We start from the raw sequence: 26,932 nt of genomic DNA, 5'->3' as shown, positions 1-26,932 counted from the left end.
GGAAGTAACTTAAAAAAATAGCCTGATTAATTACAGCTAGGCATTTGCCTTATTTGGACATGGTCTGGTCAGCTGTCAACCTATGATAGGCTGAAGTTCAGCTGCTTGTGACTCGCTGAAACCCAGCTATCTGTTAGAAAAAGTATAGTAGTTAGGTTTCAGTACATACTAAGTTAGGTCGCAGATCATTACATAGAAACTCAATGTACAAAGACAGGGTCCAGGGCTGGGCACAGTGGCTTACGCCTGTAATCCCAGCACTTTGGGAGGCCAAGGTGGGCGGATCGCTTGAGGTCAGGAGTTAGAGACCAGCCTGGGCCTGGCCAACATAGCAAAACTCTGTCTCTACAAACAATACAAAAATTAGCCAAGCATGGTGGCACACACCTGTAATTCCATAAAAATACAAAAATTAGCTGGGCATGGTGGTGTACACCTGTAGTCTCAGCTACTTGGGAGGCTGAAGCACGAGAATCATTTGAACCTGGGAGACAGAGGTTGCAGTGAGCTGAGATCGTGCCACTGCATACTACAGCCTGGGTGATGGAGTGAGACTCCGTCTCAAAGAAAAAGAAAAAAAAAAAAAAAAAAGACAGGCTGTAGGCCAAACTTAATTTAACACTATCAAATTAGAAAATATATTTTTGCCTATGATACTAGTCACAACCAGAGATATTAGGAGAGATCAGCACTCCTTATGTATTGCTGCTAGCACTGAAAATTGTTAGAACTACTAAAAATCAATCTGACAATATATTTTAACAACCTTGAAAAATATTTATACATATGGATTTAGTAGTTCTAAAGACGTCTACACTACAAAATAATCTTAAAGATTTATGCACAAAGATTTTCATTTTAGCATAATTTACAATAGCAAAAAAATGGAACCTACAAACATTCAACAGAGAAGTATGTTATATTGGTATGATGTAAAAGTAGGCAGTCATTAATAATGATGTCACAGGCCGGGTGCGGTGGCTCATGCCTTGTAATCCCAGCACTTTGGGAAGATGAAGCGGGTGGATCACCTGAGGTCAGGAGTTCAAGACCAGCCTGGCTAACACAGTGAAACCCTGTCTGTACTAAAAATAAAAAAATTAGCTGAGCATGGTGGCCCACACCTGTAGTCCCAGCTACTCAGGAGGCCGAGGCAGAAGAGTCACTTGAACCCAGGAGGCAGAGGTTGTAGTGAGCCAAGATCATGCCACTGCCCTCCAGCCTCGACAGCAGAGTGAGATTCTGTCTCAAAAAAAAAAAGTAACAAATGATTTTTTGTGACATGGGGGAAGATATGTATCAAAAGTAGAACGCAAAATCTTATACATAATAAATTCATATTTTTTAAAAAAAGGTAAAAAAAAAAAAAAAAAAAAACTAGAAGGAAATTACCAAAACATTGAAAGTAGTTAACTGTTGCTAGCCCCTAACCCATTCTATCTGGGAATTCTGAGGTAGTCATGGCCAGGGGGTATGTCATGGGCCACGTATGAGTTGTCGTGGCCAGATGCTCTAGGGTGGAGCATCTCTGGGTGTTCTTCAGCAGAATGCTGCCCCCTAGTGGGCGGCCCACATCCTGGGCAGCTCAGGAGTCTGGATTTCCTTCGCGCTCCTGCGCCACCACTCTACTGTCACCCAGAGCGGCCCAAGTCAGCACTGCCACCAATGCCCGCCGCGGTCGGGAAAAGGCACCCCTTAGCATTTATGGCTCTCTCCATTAATTTTCCAAAAGGTGGCCCGATTCTTTTAATTTCACTAGAGCCCTTTCTCTTCAATGACTTTTAAAATCTTCCCCCCGGGGCAAAGTTGAAGGACATAGAATACTACCCGCTCATTCCACCTTAAAAGCATCTTCTGGAGCACCTTGAACTGGTACCCAGCATCTTGATACTTCCTTACCTCAGGGTTAAGTGCTCCCCCACCAGAGCCGTTAATGCCAAGAGAGACTGTCCACAACCTCACTCTCCACCTTTCTCAGTCAGTTGGGTCCTCACCATTGATCTCAAATTTGTGGTCACTGTTCCTCCCAGAAGACCCACAATATTTCATCCTTGCATCCCGCAATTCTTACCACGGGTGATAACAGTCAGCTTCCCTGGGGAACACTTACTGTAAATAGATAGGCCAGATATGTGGAAAGATCTTAAGTTATTAATACCAATAAATAAAATAAATCACAGCAAAAGAAAAATTGGTCGATTAATAAAATAACTCTGCTGTGTTGAAACACACACATACTCACCGCCCTTTCTCTAATAAAAAACAACTAAAAACATAAAAGTGAATGTCATGTGTATTTTAAGGTGACAAAGCTAATACCATTGACAGAGAAAGCACTTTAAGGACTAAAATAAAAGGCAAGAAGCTCATCAAACAATCCCAGCTGAAGTGCTGTGGGCGAGGAAGCTGCAGGTCCTGCCATGGAGGCAGGCCTCAGGCACAGACATTCTCATATGTGTGCGTAACAAAAAGGAGATAACTGCATTTCTCAGCACTCCTTCCAAGGAGCAGAATGAGCAATGGAAAGAACATTCCGAGAAGCTGTTTGGGCGGAGGTATGGGCAGGTGGTTGAGGCACACTGCTGAGGATAACAACAGATGCTCAAGTGACACAGGATAGGGTCCAGCTATGCTCTAAGGAGACAAGCTGTTGTTTAACTGGATGGAGGGCACATTTAGGGCCAGAGTATGACTGCTCAGAACAGTAGAGCGGGGAGGCTAAGATTACAAGGAGGAGGGCCAGGGAAGGAGGAGACACTGGGAGGAGTGCAGGAGAAAAGGGGAAAAGCCCAAGGTCTGGCAGGTAGAGACTTGAAGGAGAGCAGGAATATCTAACAGAGATTAGCTCTTCTGCCTAGGATGTGGAAAACTGGGAAGAGCATTGTTCCAACCTTAATGACAAGAGAAAAATGGAGAATCTACAAAATTCTTGATTTTTCGTGAGTCTTTCAGGAGCTGAGGTTGTAATGCAACTGAACAGCCTGAAATCTAAGGAAAGACGGGAGCCTCCAGGGAGAGATGGGTGCAAGCATGAGCTCTCCTGCGGCAGAGAAAAGGAGGAAGAAACAAGCACCACAGAAGTGGGGTGTCAGGTCATTGAGCTACTTACAGAGAAGCTAAATTATTGTGAGGCTTGTTTCTGTGCTTTGTTGGGGTGGTTCTAGAGCAGTGTTCTAAATTGGGTGTGATTTTGTCCCCATCCCAACCCTGGGGATATTGTCAGTTTCTGGAGATACTTTTGGTTGTCACAATTAGGAGCATGCTACTGGTATCTAATGGACAGAAGCCAGTGATGCTGTTAAACATTCTACAATGCACAGGAAAGCCCTCTACAACAAATAATTATTCAAACGCACACACACACACAAATATAAATAGTACCAAGGTCGAGAAACCTTGATCTAGAGTACCTTCACCCTAAGGCCAGTTTTACTCTATGTAATGGACCGAATGGTTGTGTCCTCCCAAAATTTACATGTTGACACCTTAACTCCCAAAGTGTTGGTGTTAGGAAGTGGGGCTTTGGGGACATAATTAGGCTATGAAGGTGGAGCCCTGATGAATGGGATTAGTGCCCTTATAAAAGGGACCCCAGAGAGCTATTTTGCTCTCTTTCTGCAATATGAGGATATGAGAAATTAGCCGTCTGCAGCCAGAATGGGCCCTCAGCGGAACCCAACCATGCTGGCACCCTGATCTCAGACTTCCACCCTCTAGAACTATGAGAAACAAATTTCTATTGCTTATAAGCCACAATTTCTATTGTTTATATCCCAGCTTGTGACACTTTGTTATAGCAGCCAAAACTAAGATATCTTACTACTAAGATCTCTACTAAATGCTCCAAATATGCAACAATGTCTCTCCACACTCCACTCTAGCTAGTTGAAACTTGTACATCTTCCAATCTGATGAGATGTGAGCTCTGGAAATTGTTCAGCTTATGGCTTCCCGGTAGCTGTGTTGCTAAAAGTTGTTCACCTGGCTTAACGGAGTCTTATTCCACACACCCACAGCTTACTGTTTTGCCAAAATTCAAGCAAACCCCATGCAGATTGCTGGAGCTCCTTCTCTGCATACCTCCCTTCTCTCCACTACTCTGTCCACAAATTCTAGCTCCCTCAGCCTAGCGGACCTCCAATCTCAACACATCAACTAAATGAGGACTCCCAACTCTGTTAGGTTCCCCTCTCCGGTGCTTGCTCTGAAAAGTGCCTCCAGGCAGAAAGCCTGAGTGATCAAAGGATTCTCCATGCGTCTCTCCCATTTCTGCATATCTTACAAGCCAAGGCACTAACCACCTCTGCTCCTATCTTTTCAAGAATGTTTGTACAGTAAACAGCTGTGAAAGATAGAGATTGGGTCTCCCTGTGGAGGAAAGGGTAGGTTTGTGTATTGTCCAGTGTCAGAAATATATTGTCTCCCCCCAGGACAAAGTTCAAGTAGGCAAAGTGCCCATTTTGAATGTTCGTGGTTCCCTAAGCTCAGGGTTCCTCTTCTGTAATGCAGCCCTCTACGTGGGCACATGCTACTCGACCTCTTCATTACTCACAGCAACAGCAATGGCCATTTGCCCTGGTTCTTTGAGTCTCAGGAAGTTGCACAGGAACCAGGGCAAATGTTTGTACTCTGGCCACTGCTGTTGCTGTGAATAATAAAGCCCTTTGTCTCTGACCTAGAAGTCTTTTTTCTTCTGCCAGCATCCATGAAATGGTAGCAAGCTAACTTGTTAACTTGCAAATACAGTAAATTTCAGACTCCTTCACAATTCTTGACATACCTGCTCTGATTGTAAGAGGGGTACCCTACAAAATATAGATTATAAACTGCTCTTCTGCAGACTACAATGTAGTATGAGACAAAGATTTTAAAAGACAAACACATCATTTTTAAGTGGCAGCAAGTATCAAGAAAGAAATAAGGAAATTGCAACAGAGAATGACATGGGGGACAATGTTAGATTAAGTAGTTAGGGGAGGCTTCTCTGAACAGGAGACATTTAAACTGAGTCTTAAAGATAAAAACAAGCAGATATAAGGCAAGCAAAGGCAAGAGCCTTCCAGGCAGAAGGAATCACATCTACCAAGGTCCAGAGCCAGCAAAGAGCTTGGCACATTTTGAGAAATTAAGAAATCCACATGGTTAAAGCATAGTGACCATGTGGGTGCTAGGTAAGCATGGAATTAATAGGCAAGGTCTAAAACAGGGAGCTCAATCCTGGCTGTACTTTAGAATCTACTGCAGAAATATATAAAAAATATCAGTGCCCCAGGTCCGTCCCAGAGCAATTAAATCAGAATGTTTAGGTGTGAAACTCAACCTCTGATAATCTTTGAAATAGTCCTAGGTGATTCTAATATGCAGCAAGGGTTGAAGACCACTGATCTTGAGCCTGCCAGAGCCTTGTAGGAGTCTGAGTTTTATTGAGGAGGTCGGATTTCAGTTAAAGTGTAATAAAAAGCCATTGAGGCCAGGCGCAGTGGCTCATGCCTGTAATCCCAGCACTCTGGGAGGCTGAGGCAGATGGATCACCCGAGGTCAGGAGTTCAAGACCAGCCTGACCAAATATGGTGAAACCCTATCTCTGCTAAAAATACAAAATTAGAAGGTGTGGTGGTGCATGCCTGTAATCCCAGCTACTTGAGAGGCTGAGGCAGGAGAATCACTTCAACTCAGGAGGCGGAGGTTGCAGTGAGCTGAGATTGCGCCATTGCACTCCAGCCTGGGCAACAAGAGCGAAACTCCAACTCGGAAAAAAGAAAAAAAAAAAAAAAGCCATTGAAGGGATTTAAGCACAGAAGAGACGCTGTGTTTTAAAAGGATCTCTCTGGCTCTTGTGAGCAGAATGGATTGGAGGAGGTCTGCGGTGGAAGCAAAGAGATGAGTTGGGAAGTTACTCAACTTGTCTAGACAACAGGTGACAATGGAGGCTTGGACGAGGGTGTGGCCATAAGAAGAATATTAGGAAACATGATTGGATGAGTAGAGCGGGGCCAGATCACAAATTCTCTAGAATATCAGATTGAGGAAATTAGGCTTTGTCCTGTGGATATCGGGAGAAGTGGGATATTTAAGAATCACGAGTTAGGATTATATCCAGAAGCAAGTCATAGAAAACAACTTGCAGTGGCTTAAACAAAAGCTTATTTTTCTTACATAAACAAGGAATCTAGAAGTAGTATCATTTGTTCAGTTGCTCAAGGTCAAGAGCAGCATCTTTGTTATTCCCTCATGGTTTCGAAATGGCTGCTGCAGCTCCTCTGTAAACAAATTCAAGGCAGTAAGGAAGGAGAACAAGTGGCAACAGCCACCTCATCAGATTGGAAGATGTACAAGTTTCTTTTAACAGACAATGGCACGTGTTTCTAGAGACCACATCCACGTTATTTTCACTGGTTGTAACTATGACTCCCTTTCCTAAAGGGAGAGCAGACAAGAAAAGATTTAGCTTTTTCCAGCCACTATCATGCAGGGCAGCAAAACTGCTAGAATTCTGAGCTGAGGAATAACATCCTCAAAGAGGTGTTTTAGGAGGGTACAGCCCAGGGGATAATAGAAAAAGTGGAAAGAGAAGAACTAGCAACCAAGCACATTAAGAGGCAATTGCTGAAGTAAATAGGATGAAGATCTGAATTGAAATGAAGACAGCAGAAATTAAAAAGGGCTTAGCTGAAGGGATGTGTCTACTCACAGCTATAGGCATAGAGATGTGTTTCTGTGCTTTCTTGTAAATGTGTATAACTTTTGCAAAGATAGAGAAATGTATATAAGTAGATGTGCATTTCTGTATATTCATGCTCCTCTGTGTCCATAACTGTGTCATTTATTTAGCAAATATTTATTGAGCCCCTCCCTTTGTACAAGGCAACATGCCAGGCACTATGGGGGAACACTAACATGGGTCAACCGCCAATTCTACCCCCAAGGAGATTACAGACCAGAAAAGGAGGAAACACGTGTCCCCAAAGAGCCAAAATGCAAGTTAGTAAAATGACAAATATCATAAAGTTATGAAAGTTCAGAAGAGAAAGTCATTCCCTTAGCTGGTAGAAGGTTCATCTGAGCTGCTACAGGCTTGCACCTGCAGAAGGTGGCATCTGAGCTAGGTCTTGTTTTGTTTTGTTTTGTTTTTGAGAAGGAGTCTCGCTCTGTTGTCCAGACTGGAGTGCAATGGCGTAATCTCAGCTCACTGCAACCTCCGCCTCCCAGGTTCAAGTGATTTTCTCCTGCTTCAGCCTCCAGAGTAGCTGGGATTACAGGTCCCTGCCACCATGCCCAGCTAATTTTTGCATTTTTAGTGGAGACAGGGTTTCACCACGTTGGTCAGGCCGATCTTGAGCTCCTGACCTCAGATGATCCACCCGCCTTGGCCTCCCAAAGTGCTGGGATTACAGGTGTGAGCCACCGCGCCCAGCCTGAGCTAGGTCTTAAAGAATTAATAGGCCAGCTGCAGTGGCTCATGCCTGTAGTCCCAGCATTTTAGGATCCCAAGACAGGCAGATGGCTTGAGTCCAGGAGTTTGAGACCAGCCTGGGCAACATGGTGAAACTCCATGTCTACAAAAAAAAAAAAATTAGCCAGGCATGGTGGCACGCACCTGTCGTCCCAGCTACTCAAGAGGCTGAGATGGGAGGATTACTTGAGCCTGGGAGGCGGAGATTGCAGTGAGCCTTGATCGCACCACTGCACTCCAGTCTGGGCGACAGAGTGAGACCCTGTCTCAAAATAAATAACTAAATAAAAATAAAAAGAATTAATAGAATGGGGGGAGGAATGTAGGAAGGGGGCAAGTGACAACATAGCATTCTTGTCTAATTGGCTAGAAAGGATGGTGAAAAACAAGCCTGGAAGAAAGTAGATCCAAAGAACTGCATCTTATTTTAAAGACTAGCAAGTATTTACTGGACTCCTACTAAGGTGGAGGTACTATGCTGGAGCCAACATTTCTACATTTGTGTTTCTATGTTTTCACATATGTGTGCCTGTTTGTGAACAAGCATATGTTTTACTCTGTGTACACAGCTGTGTCTCCCTTTGTATGTTTTTGTTGGCATCTTAATGTGTACATTTACACAAAACTTTGTGTGTATGTGCCTACATATGCCCAGCAGGTGGCGCCCAAAATCATAACTAGCAAGGAAAATTCTACTATTGTATTCCCATACCCAGCACGATCTCTAAGAAATTGAAGATAATAAATATGTATAGAATGAGTTGATGAAATGCTAACATGCCCCATGGAAGAAATGGGGGAAGGAGAGTTCAGAGAGGCTGACCCGTCAGCAAAGACCCCCACAGGGGGTCTGTTGGATTCATGGTCACACTCATAGAAGTCACAGAGGGGTCAGCAGGGGGATGTATGATAAAACAATAAAATGTATTGTTTGCTATCACCCCAAGGCCTCTCCTCCTCATAATGGGGCATCTAACCATGATCCTTTCCTTCAGCTCACTTGTATTTAGTGCCTAGTGAGTACTAGGACCTATGGGAAACACCACCTCTGCCTTGTAGGAGTTTACAATCTACGAAGAGACATAAAGCTTATTAAGAAAATAATAATGATAACAGAGCTGGGCACAGTGGCTCACACCTGCAATCCCAGCACTTTGGGAGGCTCAGGAAGGAGGATCACTTGAGCTTAGGAGTTCAAGGCTGGCCTGGGGAAATGGCAAAATCCCGTCTCTACAAAAAATTTCAAAATTAGTTGGGCATGGTGGCGCACGCCTGTAGTCCCAGCTACTAGGGAGGCTGAGGTGGGGGGATCACTTGAGCCTGGGAGGTAGAGGCTGCAGTGAGCCATGAGCGTGCCACTGCACTCCAGCCTGGGCAACAGAGTGAGACCTTGTCTCAAATAAATAACAACCAATACAACCCTCTCTGCCTACTGCTGAGGAAGTTCCATCACACCCCATATGACAAGTGCTCTGTTAAGGACAGAGCCATGGAGCCAGAGGAGGGTCCAATTGGTCTTCTTAAGGACCTTTTGATCCAGAGGTCTCTGCCCAGTGCGCATCTGGCCCTGGCACCTCCTCCCTAACCCTTCCCCACCCTGGCTCCTCCCTAACCCCTCCCCACCCCGGCACCCTTCCATAGCCTGTACAGGAGAAAGAAGGCCTCTGATTGCCCATAGTGACTCCTGCTCTGGTCATTTCACACAAGAACATAGATACCACCATCAATATTCTCTTTGCTCACTTCACAGGGGAATTGAAACTTAGTTTTGTAGCAAAAACCTTGAACCAACAAAGAACTACTAAATGGGACCAATTTCAGGTCGCTGCGCACTAAGAGGGCTGGGAATGCCAAACATGATAAAAGGCTAACTGAGTTGTCATCATGGCTGGGTCTGGCTGCTCAGTCCTCCCCATTGCCTCACTCCTTTCTCCAAGCTTCCAGCAGCACTTGGTGACGGATATATTATGCCACTGCCGGTCAAGGCTTCCTCATGAACCTCTGAGGAAATCCACATACCTCAGTCTGGCACTCAGGGCTCTCTGCAAAGTGGACCTCACCTCCTGCTCCAGCCACTTCTCCCATTATTCCTCTGTACCCACCTGCACCCCACACTCTCAGCTCCCCAGATATACTCACACTTTCTCTCCCCTGCACCTTTGCTGAGGCGGCTCCTTTTCCCTGGAAGGTCCTCCTTTCCCATCTCCACCTGACAAATGACCACCGCCTTTCAAGGCCCACTTCAAATGCCACCTCCTTCCTCAGGCCTTTCATGCTCCACCCCAACCCAGTGTAGCCTCTCCCTCCTCTCTTGGCAATTGTCATCCTCAGCTTCATTATTTTAATGTTTATTATTCAAATACCAGTTCCTTCTATTAGAAGCTAAATACCGCAAGGGAAAAATCTGTTTCTTATTCACCCAGCATCCAGCAACCCATCTGACATGGAGTAGATGTTCAAAACATGCAGAGCGGCCAGGCGCAGTGGCTCATGCCTGTAATCCCAGCTCTTTGGGAGGCCGAAGCTGGCAGACCACCTGAGGTCAGGAGTTCAAGACCAGCCTGGCCAACATAGTGAAACCCCATCTTTACTGAAAATTTAAAAATTAGCCAGGCATGGCAGTGGGCACCTGTAATCCCAGCTACTCAGGAGGCTGAGGCAGGAGAATCACATGAACTTGGGAGGCAGAGGTTACAGTGAGCCGAGATCGCGCCACTTCACTCCAGCCTGGGTGACAGAGCAAGACTCAAAAAACAAAAAACAAAAACAAAAACAACTTGCAGAGGTGCTACAGCTAAGTCTGCTATGAATGTGGACGGCTGTACTTCAATGCTACAAGACACAGGAGCAATGAACCGTGAGCTTCAAAGGGTCCACACACTGATGCTCTTTCCATGACAAAACAAAAATAAGGCCACACTGAGACCTACCAGGTGCCAGGTACCTCCTGGCCCCAATTCCCTCCACCCCCACCAGGCTCCTGGCCTCCTCAGTCCTCAAGGACTGACCACCTAGAAAATCTCTCTCCTTCCCTTCCCTCTCCTCTGCCATGAATTCCTTCCCCTTCTCTTCTTTCCTCTGCTGTTCCTTAAAGCCCTGGGGCTTCTGCCCACAGAACCCTGAGGGGAAAGTCAAAGGGCTGAGGGAGCCCACCTGCTTCTGAGCAGTGCAATGAGGAAGTGATGATCAGAGGTCACTGTCTTGGTCAGTTCCTGTTTTTGGAGCAAAGATGCCAAAATCTGTTCCTTTTTCTTGTGAAAAAATATTGGGGTTTTGACTTTCAAAATTCCCAGAACCAATGCTGTCACTGTGAGTTGGCTGCGTTTCTGTCTGCCTGTGTCTGTGTGAAAGGTCTGCCAGGGCCTCCTAGGCCTGCTCCTTGTGGGGGAGTGTCCACAGGCAACGTTGGAAGTGACATTTCATTCCCTGACTCTCCTGAGTCCCACAGATGCCCACCAGGCCGGTCTAAGGAGGGGCAAGTGCATCAGGACAGGCCTGGCTCGGGTCTCCTATTTCCTCCCAGGGTCTGGCAGAGGACTTGCTCTGAAGGGAGCCCCTCCCCAGGCCTAGATCGGGCTACTTGGAAGTCCCTGAAGCGGTGGCAACTTCAGCAGGCCACTCGGGCTCAGGTGATGTGGGCTAGGTTGGGAAACTCCATCCCTGTTCTGCTTCCGAGCTTGAAGCCATCCTACCCTGAAGGCAGGCAGACAAAGCCACTGCCATTCTTGCCCCCAGCCTTGGGCCAGGGCACTACCTCCGGGGCCCTGGTTTTATTTGAAATGGCTGGACACCACCACTTCATGTAGAGGTCATGAACCCATCCACCTTGTGGAGCCCTAGGCTGAGAAATGAGGTGCACCAGCATGGGGAGTGGAGGTGGGGGGATGGTGGGCTACGGAAACAGGTGCATAGCAACTAAGCCAAACTCAGAGCCTCAAGCCAGGGTAAGAAGGAGAGAGAGAGTGGGGTTTGGCACTGAAGTTAGGATCAAGGCGTACAGTTCAGAGTGGTCTTGGGGAAGCGGTGGTGCTAGACCCTCTGGACTGGGCCCACCTTGGAATGGCAGGTAAGAAAGGGCAGGGCAGGGTCTGGGTAGCAAGTTCTCTGTGTATGCAGGAAGCAAAGATGAGAGCTTTCTAGCAAGTTTCACATCTGGCCTGTGTTTCCTCTGGTCTCTGCTTCCATTTATACTGTCCCCACCCAATTCCTTCCTCTTTCATTAATTCAACAAACAGGTAGTGCATTTACTGTAAGGCAAGCACAATTCTAGACAGCAGGTGATATAGTTTGGATGTGTATCCCCTCTAAATTTCATAATGAATTGTAACCCCATTGTTAGAGGCGGGAAGGTGTCTGGGTCATGGGGGTGGGTCCTGCATGGCTTGGTGCTCTCCTCACCATAGTGAGTTCTCATGAGATCTAGTCGTTTAAAAGTATGTGGTACCTCTCCCTCCATGCTCTCTCTTGCTCCTCCTGTGGCCATGTGAGATGACAGCTTCCTCCTTTGCCCTCCACCATGATTGAAAGCTCCCTGAGGCTTCACCAGAAGCTAAGCAGATGACAGCACCATGCTTCCTGTAAAGCCTGCAGAACCATGAGCCAATTAAACCTCTCTTCTTTATAAATTGCTTAGTCTCAGGCATTTCCTTATAGCAACGTGAAAATGGCCTAAGACAGTAGGTCCACAAAGTTATATAAGATTTAGCCAATCTCTGCCCTTATAGAGCTATTGTGAAGCTGGGGAGATAAGTTTACAAGCAAATATTCATGATCCAGTGTGAAAAGTGCAATCATGTGGCAGTGGAAGCAGATGGAGGGAGTAGAAGTTGTGGGGGTCAAGGAATAATTCATAGAGAATAGACGCCATTGGAGCTGGAAACCAGAGAAGGGCAGGAGGGCGTGAGTGCAGCAGTCCCCAGCGGGAAGGGTTTAGGGGTACAGGGCAGAAGGTAACGCCTCTCAAATGCCACTCTTGACTGGATCTGACATCCTAGTGGAGACTGAGGGAGGAAAGAGATCATGGATCCATCAATCAGTCCCTGTTCCAAGTGCCAGGGGCCACCCTCCTAGCAGATGTTATAAGGGACCCAATCTAAGGCTCTCCATTCACCTTCCCCCTTCCAATTCCCCAGCCAAATCATGTTTTTGCTTGTGTCCAGGGGAAGCTGGGAGCTTTCTCAAGCTAACCCAGCCCCCAGGTTTTCCATCTTCTCATGCCTCCACGCCCCAGTATAGTATAAAGCGGCCTCCTCACTCAGGCCCAGGTCACGACTGACCTCAGTGCCATCCTCCTGGCTCTGCCTCTAAGCTTCATCCACCACATTGCAGGCAACAATCTCACGAGGGGCCGGCCTCTCCCTCACGCAAGCCTCATCCCGTAGAAGCCAACTCCGCCTGGCCCACCATGCCTGCGGTAGAAAGGCCCGAGGCTGGGCCTAGAACACTGTGGACGTCAGCGGCCAGGACTTTCCAAGGCTGAAACTGGGACCTGCGGAGGCCTCACTGTCCAGAGTAGAGCCCAGGTCCTCAGCATCCTCTTCGCTGGGCCCCACGCGTGTCGTGTCGTGCCACTCCATAAGGCAGGGCCTGACTCGGATCAGCAGGGGCTGCAGGGCCACTCTGCGGGTGGGTGACTCAGGCCCCTCTTGAACCCTCAGGCCTGAGGCAGAGACGGGGCAGGAGGCTGGGCGGGGCCGGGGAGCCCCTTCACGTGCTCCCCTTCTCGAGGGTTCACGAGGTTCTGGAGGCCCAGATGCTGGCAAAGTGGCGGGAGTGCTCCGGGGACGAGGACCCAGGTCGGGGCGCCCCCCCAGCGCCGGGATCCCCGCTCACCCTCCGCCGCGCCCCACTCCGCCCCGCCCCGACACACTGGGAGAGCCCCGCCCGCCCCGAGGCCCTCGCAGCGCCGCAGGAGGAATCCCAGCCATTTCCTCCACGCCGCGCGGTATGTGGCCTGCCCGCCGCCGACCGCAGCGCGAGCCGGTCCCCAGCCGCGCCTGGCAGCTGCCCCGGCTCCGCCGTGCTGCTCGGGATTCCGGGCAGGCCGCCCCCTTGTCCCGGGCCACCAGACGGGCCTTTCCAGCAGCTCCAGGACCGTGCGGCCCTGCCGGACGCCGGCTACACCCCGCGCCGCTGCCGGAACCTCTCCCAGCCCCGCGTGGCCGCCCCCGGCCCAGGCACCCCCTCCCCGGAACGCCCCCGACGGCCCCTCGCGTCCGAGCTGGAAACCGAAGTTGACGCTTGCTCCGTCACCCTGGGGCAAATTGCTTTGCCTAAGCCTCAGTTCCTCCATCTGTGAAATGGGGACGTTGGCAGGAGTGCCTGTCTCGTTGTGCTGCCCGAGGGGTGAATGAGAAAGGGAAAGCCTTGGACTACTGTCAACGCGATTTTCGTTTCCCTGGGTACCACGAGGGTCCTGGCTTTTCGCACAGGATCTTAGCGCCCACCCTGCCCCTCGCCTCTCCTCCAGCCCAGTTGCCGGTGGAGCAAGCAGGCCGGGCTTTGCGAGTGGGCAGAGGAGAGGGCTGGGGCCTGCCCAAGACTGCGCCCTGCACAGATTAAACAATGCCTGAAGGTCCCACGACACAGCCTTCCTCGAGATTCAGCGTTGCCCTCTCTTCAATCACTAGGTTCTTTGAAAGGCCCAAAGGACAGTTATTTACATTTTTAAAAAATGATGTCATCGCAGTCTGAGAGCAACCAGACACGTAGTGATCAGGGGAAGTCGAAAGTGCAGATGGGTTCGCAAACGTGGACTCTCTAGTTTTGGGTCTGCAGATGGGGCCGGCCACCACGTGCTCTCCGAGTTCTCTTTCCAAGTGCAGATCCCTCCGGAGACGGAACATTTTTCCGCCTTTAATTCTTCCCAGGAGCTGCGGAGGAAGGCGTGAGAGCCGGAGCCCGGGGTGACTTGCGGGGGAGGGGATCGCTTCCCCGTCGCCCACACCTGCCTCACCCACGCCCACGGCGGCCGCAAAGGCGACACCGCGTGGATCTGGAAAGCCCCGAGTTTCACCAGGCCCAACCACCGGCGGCTTTGCAGGCGCAGCACCAACTGCTGCTCTGCCTGTGTACCCCCAGACAGCCCCTGGTTGTGATTTGTCATTTCCATTCCAGCTACAGTCCCAAGACCAAGAACTAGACCCTTGCAGCGAGATCCGCCCCCCCTCATTCTCCACACGCGCCACAGCCACAGGCCGCATAAATAATCCAGGTGGAGGCAGACCCAGAAACCCAGGTGCTATAAATATCCCAGCCCAGCCGGGAGACTGAGCTCCCAGGCAGCCCCTCGCCCCCACCCGCCCGAGCCCAGCACTTCCGGCCACCACAGCGCTGAGGGCGGATCTCCCCGCGGTGGGAGGAGCGGGCTCCACCAGGATGCAGGCCTGGCTTCCCTTTGTTTCTTCTCCTCGGAGCCTCTGGCGGCCCAACCTGAGGGCTTGCCCTCTTCTCTGGAACCACCTCCCTAACTCTCAATCGCATACCTCTCCCTCCCTCCCCCTGGTATTTTTAGAGAGGCCTTCTCTCAGGGACCCCATACTGCGGCCAGACTTCAAGAAATGCTGACTTATCTTTCTAGATGAATAAGCATAGTTGGAAGGCAACAACCTCAATCAGAGTTTACAATTTAAAATTTGATTCTAAACTTTTTCTTTTTGAAACAGGGTCTTGCTCTGTCACCCAGGCTGGAGTGCAGTGGCTTGGTCATGGCTCACTGCACCTTTGACCTCCCAGGTTCAAGCGATCCTCCCATCTCAGCCTCCCTAGTAGTTGGGACTACAGGCGCCGTGTCACCATGCCCGCCTGGCTGATTTTTTGTTTGTTTGTTTGTTTTGAGACAGGGTTTCACTATGTTGCCCAGGCTGGTCTCGAACTCCTGGGCTCAAGCGATCTGCCCACCTCAGCCTCCGAACGTGCTGGGATTACAGGTTTGAACCACTCTGTCCAGCCCTTGATTCAACATTTTTAATAGCATTTTGTATGTGATTAAAACACAGGCTGGAGGCAGAGTAAACCTAAAAGAGGGGAAAGAAGAAGCTGAAGGCATATGCAAAGAAGGGATAGAGCCACACTAGAAAAGAAAGTTCCTCTGCCAGAAGGCTGGTACCTAAGAACTCAGTGGGACATTCTGAGCCCAGTCTCCTGGGTCTGGGACTTGGTGTGGTGCAGTTCAATAAATCCCTATGGCGGGGGGGGGGGGGGGGCAGAAAAGATGTGAGATACCTTTCCTCACCCTTCATAAGGGTCATTGCTATAGCAAAAGACTGATTAACAAGAAAAAAGCCTAACAAATTTACCGAATCAAAGTTTTCTGGGACACAGGAGCTTCAGAAATGAAAACCCAGTGACCCAGGGAAAAGTGTCTATTTTTATACTTAGGTAGAAATACACGCTGTCCATTCTTCGTTGAACATAAGCATAAAAATAGACAAAAGGATACGATCCAATGGTAATAGACTGGGGGGAAACCCAGCAAGGCCTGTCTGTTCAGATTCTTCTTGGCCTCTCTGAGCAGCATTCCTTCCTCCTGGGTGTGGGGCAGGGGCTCTCTAGAACACGGGTCTTGTAACTCACAGTCAGAGGTAGGTCAGAGAATCTCTTCATGGCCAGTGCCTACACAGAAAGGCAGGGGGAACTTAGAGTAACAGTTCTAGATTTTATGGCTTGCTTTGCGGGAAAGGGGTTCTAGATTATGACTTGCCGTAGGGAAGAGGAATTCTAGTTTCTATGAATTCAGGGAGAAGAAGGGGTGGAAAATAGGGCAAGAGAAGTTCAGAGAGAGATTTTGCTTCTGAGACTGCTTCTAAGGCCTTCCAATCTCCTTTAGTTCAAAGTACTCAGCATGCCAAAGCATTATACTTTGACTTACCATTTTCTGAGCCCCAGCAAAATTTAAAACATAATGAGTGAGTCTTCTAAACATAAAGTAACATCCCATTTCTGATGTAGAAGCTAACACTTTAGGAACTGCTGCAGAAGCACTTTGCAAGCGCCATCTCGCTGAATACTACTTAGAAGGAACTATTAACTCCCCATTTTACAGATTAAAAAACTGAGGTTAGAGAGGCTAATTAACTTGCCCAAGGACACCCAGCTAATAGGGGAGAAGTTGGAACCCACGGATCTGATTCCAGAGGTCACATGTTAAACCTGTGCTGTGGGACAGTAAACTCTGCCAGTCTCTCTGATCAGAGATGGCAAGGACTGTATTGCGGTCTTCAGCCATCTTTCACAGTGAGGAAGACCTTCCTGTTACACTCACCTGCCTTTAGCCGACCTGAGTGATTGCATTCACATTGAATTCGATGGCTTTCCTAGGGGACCCAGGCAACCTATACTGAGGAAGAAACTATCCATAGGAACAGGATTCCAAATGGACTAGATGCAAGTCACCAAGGCCAGAGTCAGTCCTGGGCCAGCCCTTCTAGGTATGATTTCAGGACCACAGGGCAGCGCCACTGGCATTTTTGCCAAAAATCAACCATAAAAGAACCATTGTGCTGAACACCAAACACATTTAAGCCAAAAGTGTGCTTCCATTTATACATGTCACTGATACCTCACCTTGGTCCATGGTCCAAGGTGACTCAAATATGTATTTTATCTGGTTCACCTAGCGTTTTTTTAAAAACTTGAATTAATTACCAAAAATTTTAAATTGGAAGATTATACCAAAATATCTGGATTTGTAAACCGTTTCCCCTAAATCTAAAAATCTGGCCACACTGACCTGTATTCTGCACTCTACCACAGTCTCCACCATCTCATCCTGTCTCTTTCTCCCACCAACTGCTTGGCCCACCCCTCCTCTCACACCAAAATGCAAATATTCCCTAAAGAGGTAACTATTGAATCTAACTAGTCACATCCCAGCATGGAGCTCTTATTCTGAGAGCTGGTTAAGGGAAATTAATTGGGGTAAATTACGGAGAGAAAGCATTGCTCCGCCAGACTGCGTCAGACCATGGCCAGAGCACAGCAGAAAAGATTTCTACAGTTCTATAAAACCACAAGATGAGAAGTTGGTGTTTAAACAGCTGTTATGAAACTAGGGTGTGTGGCAGAAACATCACCTGTTTCCCAAGAGCTCATCCTCTCACTTAATTCAGCAAACACCAAGCTTTTCTTAGCATCCTGGGCCCCCTTCCCTGCAACTCTTCTTTGGCAGTGCCTTGGGTGATAGTCAGAGGCAAAGTCTGGAGGTGATTAGATGGCTGCCGACTTAGGCTATGAGTGAGTCCAAAGGAATGGATCTGGCTTTTGATCAGGACAAAGCTACGTCCAGAGGAGAAGCTGAGTGAAGAGGAGGCACCAGTGATAAACTTGGGTTTGAGCAGCCAGGATGGAGGCACGATCTCATTCACCAAGATGGTGAGCAGCTGTGTTCTCTGAAACACCGACCACATGAGCAAAAATTGTCTTCCCCCAACTTGGAGGCTCCTCCTGCCAAAGCAGTTTAATGCACAGGCAGAGAGGGAGCAGAGTGAGGGAAGGTTTTGCATGGAAATGTGGGAGTGAATGAAAAGGCCTTACTTACGAGGATCTATCTAATAGCCCTTGGGACAGCCTCAACTATCCCCAAATGCCTCTCTGGGAGGTGGGGAGGTGTTCAGCTCTGTGGATATTTGAACTCCGACTGTTTTTGAAAATCGCCCATGTGACAAGTGTGTCAACAGAGCCCCGGATGTGCCCTGTGGGGTGGGGAGGAGGGTGGATGTGATCAAGCACATTTCAGGCTTTCAGAGAAACAGGAAATTCAGTAATCAGAGAGCAAAAAATCTATTCAATCTCTTTTAAAGCCAGTGAATAACGTAGCAGAGCCAGAATTGTCACAACCGCTGGGTGCAGCTTTGGAAAAGATGAAAGATGAGAGAATAGGAGATGAGGAGGAGAGGCCCCTGCAGCTGGGATCACTCAGAGACACTCCCCTTCCCCTTCACCATCTGGTGGGAAGAAGGAGCCCCTGAAACTTATCCTTGACCCCAACACTCACCGCTTTGCCACCATCATCTGCCTTGCATCCGAAGAAGCTCATCTCATCGTGCCTTTGCCCCTATTGACATCAGTCCTAAGAGCTGCTTGGTTCCCAGCTCACCTAATCTCAGCCCACGAATCCCCAGGAGGTTACGTATTTTCCCTATCCCAGGGCTTTCTTCCACCCTCCCCAACTCCTGAAACTCATCCTCCATGCCCTCTGGAGTCCATGATCCATGATTAGCAAAATCTGTTTTATCTTCAATCTATTCTCTCAGCATCTGCTTCACTTCTTTCCCTAAGGGGCACCTGGTTGTCCCCTGAGCTCACTGCTTTTTCCACCACCTTCTCAAGCAGGGGCTATTTTGTTCTCTCACAGCCTTCTCACTGAGAGGTGACATAGGTGTCCTTCTTACTCCTCATGGTCACTTTCAGAAATATCTCCCTGCTCCTCTGCAAACCCTTGCACCCCACATTGAATTTTATATCTTCAGATTACATAAATCACTACTGTCTTATCCTGATGCCCAGAGGTCATTTTTCAATTATTTTAGGGCCTAGTTAACTGTTTCTCTGATATGTACTGTCTTAACGCTTGGTGATTGCAATGTACGTGTAGATAACCCTTTCAACACCTGAGCCTCTCAGTCCCTTGAACTCCTTTCCTCCAATGATCTTTCCTCTACTCAACCCATAATTGTGATTACCTACAACTGCAACCTCTCCACAATCTCAATTTCATGCATTCCACTCTCTGACTGCAACCTCCTATCTTTCCAGTTCATCTCGCGCATCCCAGCCATCCTTTGACCCCATCCAAGCCATACACTGTTGCCCACCCTGTGATGTTCCTACTCCCCTCCTGACCCAGTGTCAATTTCATGGTTCAGCCATTATCATCACTGCCCCTTCTGTACACCTTCAGCTCTTTGCTTCTCTTTTCCTTTGTCACATTCACCTAGCCTGACGCAGACTTAGTCAAATCCAACTCTGCACCTACTTCATACCTCCACACCTGCTGCTGAACGTGGCTGGAGAACAACACATAGCCACACTGCTTGATTCACTTTAAATTCATGATGATGAAACTCCATGGGCCCTTAATGCTGATCAGGTCATCTTCCCTGATCCATTCATTCACCTTTCCTCCTAGACAGCAGTTTCATACCTTCTTTTCTCTTCTCAAACCTTTAGCATTTCCTTCCCACCCTTACTTTCAGCTGATAATTGTATTCTTTCTCCACTGGGAAAATAGAAGCAACCAGGAAAGAACTCTACAGATTCCCACTACCACATTTATCCCCTGACCAGAAGTTGCATCTTCACACTTTCCACCTATTACCCGCCCTTCAAAGCACATTCCTCCGCTTGTGCACACAATCCTGTCCCTTTCACCTACTCAAGGACATTACTCCAGCAATGCTTCCCCTTCTCTCTTCCACCAAATTCTCTCTCTCTCTCTCTCTCTCTGTCTCTGTCTCTACTGGATCCTTTCCATCAGTACACAAGCATGCTATTATTTCTCATATCTTAAAAAACAACAAAGTCTTTTAATCACTACTTCCATCAGCAGCGTCTGCCCTATTTACTCCCCTTTAGAGCAAAAAAGAATCATTTATACTTGCTATGTCCAATTCCTCTCCTCCAGTTCTCTCTCAAACCAACTTCAAATCAGGCTTACGTCCCCATTAGCCTACAGAGATTATTCCTGTCAAAGTTATCATGACTTTCATGTTACTAAATACAAGGGTCAATTCTCAGCTCTCATCTTATTGATTAATAGCATCTGATATAACTGACCACTTCCCCTTCCTTGATACAGTCTCTTCACTGAGGTTCACCCCAGGGCATCTTACTCGCTTGGTTTTTTCCTGGTACCTCACTCCTTCAAACCTTCTTAGTCTTTTTTCTTCATTCCTCCTCTTTTCCCTGACCCCTAAATGTTGAAATGCCCAGGGGCCAGACCTCAGTTCTCCACTTTTCCTTATCCACCTCTTTCGATGGTCTCATACAAATATTAATACATGATTTCCAATACCATCAATATGCCCATGACCCCTACATTTATATCTCTAGCTCCAGATCTCTTCCCTGAACCCTGGACTCATATATCCAACTGTCTGCTCCATGTCTCCAAATTCAACATGTCCAAAACTGAACTCTTGATCTGCTCCCCCAAACTTGACCTACCCACAGCCTTCCCGTTACAACTGATGGCAACTCTATTCTTCCAGTTGCTTAGGCCAGAAACTTAGAGTCATCCCTGACACCTGTTGTCCTTTCACACACACATCAGATCTGGCATCTGGCAACTATTAATACTACCTTCAAAATACATCTGGAATCCAACCACTTCTTGCCTCCTTTATTGCCTCCATCTAGTTGAAGCCACTATCATCTCTCACCTAGTAGATTCTCGCCTGAATCTACTCTTGCTCTCAACACAGCAGCCACAGTGATCCTTTTTGAATGCACCCGAGAGGCCGGGCGCAGTGGCTGATGCCTGTAACCCCTGATGCCTGCACTTTGAGAGACCAAGGAGGGAGGATCCCTTGAGCTCAGGAATTCAAGACCAGCCTGGGCAACATGGTGAAACCTTGTCTCTATAAAAAATACACAAATGATCCAGGTGTGGTGGCATGTGCCTATAAACCCAGCTGATCTGGAGGCTGAAGTGGGAGGAATGCTTGAGCCCAGGAAGCTGTGGTTGCAATAAGCCAAGATGGGGCCACTGAACTCCAGCCTGGGCTACAGAATGAGACCCTGTCTCAAAAAAAAAAAAAAAAAAAAAAATACTTTAGATCATATCCCTTCTCTAATCAAAACTCTTCAGTACCCCTGCCCCCCATTTCTCTTAAGGTAACACTTCAATAACTCCCATTTCTCTCAAAACTAAAGTCCTAGGTCGGGCACAGTGGCTCACGCCTATAATCTCAGCCATTTGGGAGGCCAAGGAGGGAGGATCAGTTTAGCCCAGGAGTTCAAGACCACCCTGACCCTACGAAAGAATCAAAAAATTAGCTGAGCATGGTGGTGCATGGCTGTAGTCCCAGCTTCTCAGGAGGCAGAGGTGGGAAGATTGCTTGAGCCAGGGATGATCGTGCCATTGCACTCCAGCCTGGGCAATAGAGAAAGACCCCGTCTAAAAAAAAAAAAAGCTAAAAAAAGAAAGTCTTACAAAGCCAAAATGGTTCTACATTATCTGCCTACTGCACCTCTCTATCTTCTTCTCTGACACTCTTCCTCACTCATTTTAGTCTCCTTGTTGTACCTTAAACACACTAGACATGCACTTACCTTTGTGTCCTTACTCTAGCTGTACCCTCTACCTGAATACACTTGCCCCAGATATCTACTTGATGAACTTTCTCATTCCTGCAATGTTCAAATCTCACCCTCTCAATGAGGCCCACCCTGACCACCCACCCTTCCCCCTACTCCCTGACACTCCTAATCACCCTTAACCTGCATAATCTTGTTCTTTTTTTATCCTCACGGCACTTAAGAAGTCTGACATTCTATGTAATTTATATATTTGTTGTGTGTATTGCTGATTATCTTTCTTCCCCCTCCCTGCAGGGATCTTTATCTATTTTGTTCACAAACCTATCCTAAGTGACCAGAACGGTGCCTGGCACATCACAGGCAGATAATAAAAACTTTTTGAATGAGTGAAAAGAATCCAGTCAGAGTGAGTTATTTCTTCAGTCATGGGAAGTGGCTGGGACAAGGGCAAAGGGGAAAACAGGACTAGAAAGAGCAACTAGAACCGATGATAAATGCATGGTTAGAGAGTAAAGTTAGGCAGAGTTGAAACGAACAACCGAATCAGGTATGTATAATTAACCTGAGGGAGGGAGAGAGAGAGCAAGAGAGAGATGAGATGAGATTTCCCACATGGTAGGTAATAGAGAGACTTTATTTAGCACATATAAGGTAGATAAAGGCCTGGGCCAGTGACACTGGCTTACCCAGTTCCCATCACAGACAGTCGCTTTTTAGCTTCTCTACCAGCCTTTAGTGAGCTAATGACACAGTTCAACAGAGAGGCACTAGAGAGAACAAAGTGTAAAGAACAAGACCCCAATACTGAGTTCTTTGAAAAAGAAACTCCTCTCTTCTCCTATTCCCCCAAATGCCTTCTCAGTAGAAGATTCTGCAGTAGCAGATATTTTGGGCAGCCCCCAGGCCGTTTCATCGGAGCCCTGTGATCACTGGACACAGATGGGTTAACAGCGCTGCTTGCCCGGCCCCCAGCATAGCACTGTAACACCGGCCTGCCTTCCTTTCTCACAGGGATTGCAGCCTCCAGGCTGACTGCCAACATATCTTTCTTCCAAGGTGCCAATGCTGTGCAAGGAGCCTCTGCACTCAGCATAAACCGAGTTAAAGGAGCTCCTAAAGCCCCCTAGACATTTTTGTTACAGACCCGCAGTGTTAGCTGTATTGCTGCCCCGAGGGCTTGAGGCCAGAGCAGGGTCTGGGCCAGGAGGCCTTACTTGTCCTAGGGAAATAGAATCGCAGAGCTTTTCAGTCTGGAGGCTTCACCTCACAACACACCCAACCAGCCCCAGGCATCTCTTAGTTTCCACAGGACTCCTGGCAGAAGTTCCAGCAGGTCCCTCTTGACTAGACCCCAGCTCATAAGAAGGACTCAAACCAAATCGCACTGCCTTTTGCCAAAACGGACTCAAACCAAATCAGCTGTGCTTTTCATTTACGGTGTGCCTTTTCATTTAAAGGTGTGCCTTTCATTTCATGTAAGGAATGTGCAAGTGCATCAATGGCGATCACCTAGGGCTGAGAGAGCAGCCAATAAGCCTTGAAGTAGGGTAAGCCCGTATCATTTTCTCCATAAAATGGATAAGTTAATTCATGAGAAAGGCATTCATATTTGTGCAAACCAGGTATGACAGAGAGCCCTATGTGGTTCAGTGCAAGCAAAAAACATAGTAAAAGAAACAGCAGTCCTGCAGAAAAAATGTAATTTAAATCCATTAAGATATTTACCCAGTCTCGCGGGGCGTGGTGGCTCACGCCTGTAATACCAACACTTTGGGAAGCTGAAGCGGGCGGATCATAAGGTCAGGAGTTCGAGACCAGCCTGGCTAATATGGTGAAACCCCGTCTCTACTAAAATTACGAAAATTGGCCGGGCGCAGTGGCTCACGCTTGTAATCCCAGCACTTTGGGAGGCCGAGGCGGGCGGATCACAAGGTCAGGAGATCGAGACCACGGTGAAACCCCGTCTCTACTAAAAATACAAAAAATTAGCCGGGCGTGGTGGCGGGCGCCTGTAGTCCCAGCTGCTTGGAGAGGCTGAGGCAGGAGAATGGCGTGAACCTGGGAGGTGGAGCTTGCAGTGAGCCAAGATTGCACCACTGCACTCCAGCCTGGGCGACAGAGCGAGACTCCATCTCAAAATAAAATAAAATAAAATTACAAAAATTAGCTGGGCATGGTGGCGTGCACCTGTAATCCCAGCTACTCAGGAGGCTGAGACAGGAGAATCGCTTGAACCTGGGAGGCGGAGGTTGCAGTGAGCCGAAATCTCACCACTGCACTCCAGCCTGGGCGACAGAGTGAGACACTGTCTCTCATATGTGTGTGTGTGTGTGTGTATATATGTGTGTGTGTGTATACGTATATATATGTGTGTGTATATATATATGTATATATACGTATATATGTGTGTGTGTGTATATATATATATTTACCCAGTCTCAAGGGAAAAAAGTCAAAGGGGTAAGAGTATTCTTCATACACAGTCTAACATCTCTTCCTTCCACTCACAGCTGTCTTATTTTGTTCCTCTATACTCTCCCAAAACTCAGCCCTGTTCCCTAGCTCCCCTCTGCACCTGCATCTGCCACACACGTACATACATACACACACATCACATACATGCATGCATATATACAAACACACACACATATGCGCACACACACACACACACTCCAGCCCTTGATGCTTTCCCCCTCTCTCTTCCTCCTGGACCTTTTCTTTGCTCCATTCCCAACACACAGGTCCCTGGTCTGTCTCTGGCTCCTTCCAAGCCTTGGCTCTTCTTAGGTATTATCCCCAGCAGCACAGCAGCAGACCAGCTGACCTGGACTATTTCTTAGGCAGTAGTCAGGTAAGCTGTACCTATTCATATGGAGATATTGTTTGATCCTGAGCCTCTCTTGATGTCTCTTTTTAGCCCCCAGTGGGAGGTTTTAATATCCATATCCACCAGCATCTTCTCCCTAGGGGAGAAGGGAGTGAGATGGGGAGAAGAAAGTGAGAGGAATCGAAACATGTCTAAGGAAACTAAGAGACAGGGATTATTTTGATCTGCTCTTTATAATCATCTCAGATGCCTGCCCTGGGCAATGTCTAGGTTATTACTGAATTCTGGGGACATTCCCATATTAGCCCAATGACTAATCAAAAAAAGAAAGCTGACCATAGTCAACTAGAGGGTAAGGAAACAAGTGAAAATAGAGAGAGTTCTCCGGACCTCTGAATCTGGGTACAATCATTCAGTATGAAGACAGGAGCTAGGAGAAGAGAGAAAACATGGAATTGTATTTTGATTGACTTTTTTCTGATTACAAAAGTAATATATGTTCAATGTAGAAAACCAGGAAGATACTGAAAAATACAAGAAGGTGTTAAAAAAAAAAAAACACTTATGACCCCACCACCTAGATTTAACCAAGATTAACATGTTAGTTTACCTTTCCAGTGTGGTTTTCAATGCATATTCTTTTTAAAATCAAGTTAGAAACATAGTGTGTATGCTATTTTAGAAATAGAAATTCTTTCTCAGCTGGGTGCGGTGGCTCATGCCTATAATCCCAGCACTTTAGGAGGCCAAGGCAGGTGGATCACCTGAGCACCAGGAGTTCAAGACCAGCCTGGCCAGTATGGTGAAACCCCATCTCTACCAAAAATACAAAAATTAGCTGGGCATGATGGCACACACCTGTAAATCTCAGCTATTCTGGAGGCTGAGGCAGGAGAATTGCTTGAACTTGAGAGGTGGAGGTTGCAGTGAGCCAAGATCACACCACTGCACTCCACTCCAGCCTGGGCGACAGAGAGAGACTGTCTCAAAAAAAAAAAAAAAAGACAAGAAAGAAATTCTTTCTCATACATCATAAGTCTTTTCCCAAATCATTAAATATCCTTCTGCAATACGATTTGTTAAAGCTATATATGATTTTGTGCAATAGATATGCTATAATAGGCTTACCCAATTTTATATGGAAGAGCACTTAGGCTGTTTCCAGGCATAGAATTCTAAATATGGCAAGGTTATCTGCACAACTCCTGTTTTCAGGCATGCTGACCTCCATTCCTTACAAGTAGATAATGATCCCTTTAAAGTTCTCTGCTCTAGAGAACCCTGCCATAGCAGAAGTAATTCTTCCCCAAGCATTCAGCTGTCCTGTGTTCTCCAGGGAAAGCCTAGCATTGGGCATTGGGCATGCTTGCCTCTAAATGTCAAGGCTAGTTCATTCTTAAGCAAATGGAGAGAAAGCGTTTGTCATTCTAAATCCGGGAAGTAGCTCAATTCAATTCAATTGCATAATTCTTAAAAACATATTTTGCCCCACTCCTGAAAATGGTATTATAGAAGAAAAGTATGGTTTCTACCTTTAAGAAGATTGCTGACCAGGCTGGGCACAGTGGCTCATGCCTGTAATCCCAGAACTTTGGGAGGCCAAGGCAGGCAGATCCCCTGAGGTCAGGAGTTAGAGGCCAGCCCGACCAACATGGCAAAACCCTGTCTCTACTAAAAATATAAAAAGTAGCTGGGCATGGTGGTGCACGCCTGTAGCCCCAGCTACTCAGGAGACTCAGGCATGAGAATCGCTTGAACCCGAGACACGGAGGTGGTGGTGAGCTGAAATTGCACCACTGCATTCCAGCCTAGGTGACAGAGCAACACCATCTCAAAAAAAAAAAAAAAAAAGAAGAAGAAGAAGAAGAAGATTGCTGGCGGGGTGTTGTGGCTCATACTTGTAATCCTAGCACTTTGGGAGGCCAAGGAAGGAGGATCACTTGAGCCAGGGAGGTCAAGGCTACAGTGAGGTGTGATCACACCACTCCATGCCAGCCTGGGTGACAGAGTGAAACCTTGTCTAAAAAAGAAAAAAAAAAAAGATTGCCATCTTCCTCGGGTGACAAACATAATTTTAAAGAGTCAGGTAGAAACATAGGACTGTATTTATGATGAAACAACTGTGACTAAATGCTATGTTTTTCAGATCACATGTGCTTTAGGAAGTGAGAAAAGTATAAGTGCAATGTGGAATTGGGTGGTTGAGAAAACTCCAGAAAGGACCTGGTAGAGCTTGGAGGTAAGGTGGGAAAGGAACATTTCAAGAGGAGGGGACACTACAGCTGAGGCACAGAGGTGAGAAAGCGCAGGAAGCAAGAAAGAGGCTCATCTGGCTGCAGCAGAGGGAGAAATGGTAAATCAGATCAGATAACTCATATATTGGGCACGTGTGC

Source organism: Hylobates moloch, unplaced genomic scaffold, assembly GCF_009828535.3.
Source record: "Hylobates moloch isolate HMO894 unplaced genomic scaffold, HMol_V3 SCAFFOLD_15, whole genome shotgun sequence".
NCBI classification, from domain to species: domain Eukaryota; kingdom Metazoa; phylum Chordata; class Mammalia; order Primates; family Hylobatidae; genus Hylobates; species Hylobates moloch.
Note: the sequence above shows the minus strand (reverse complement) of the source record.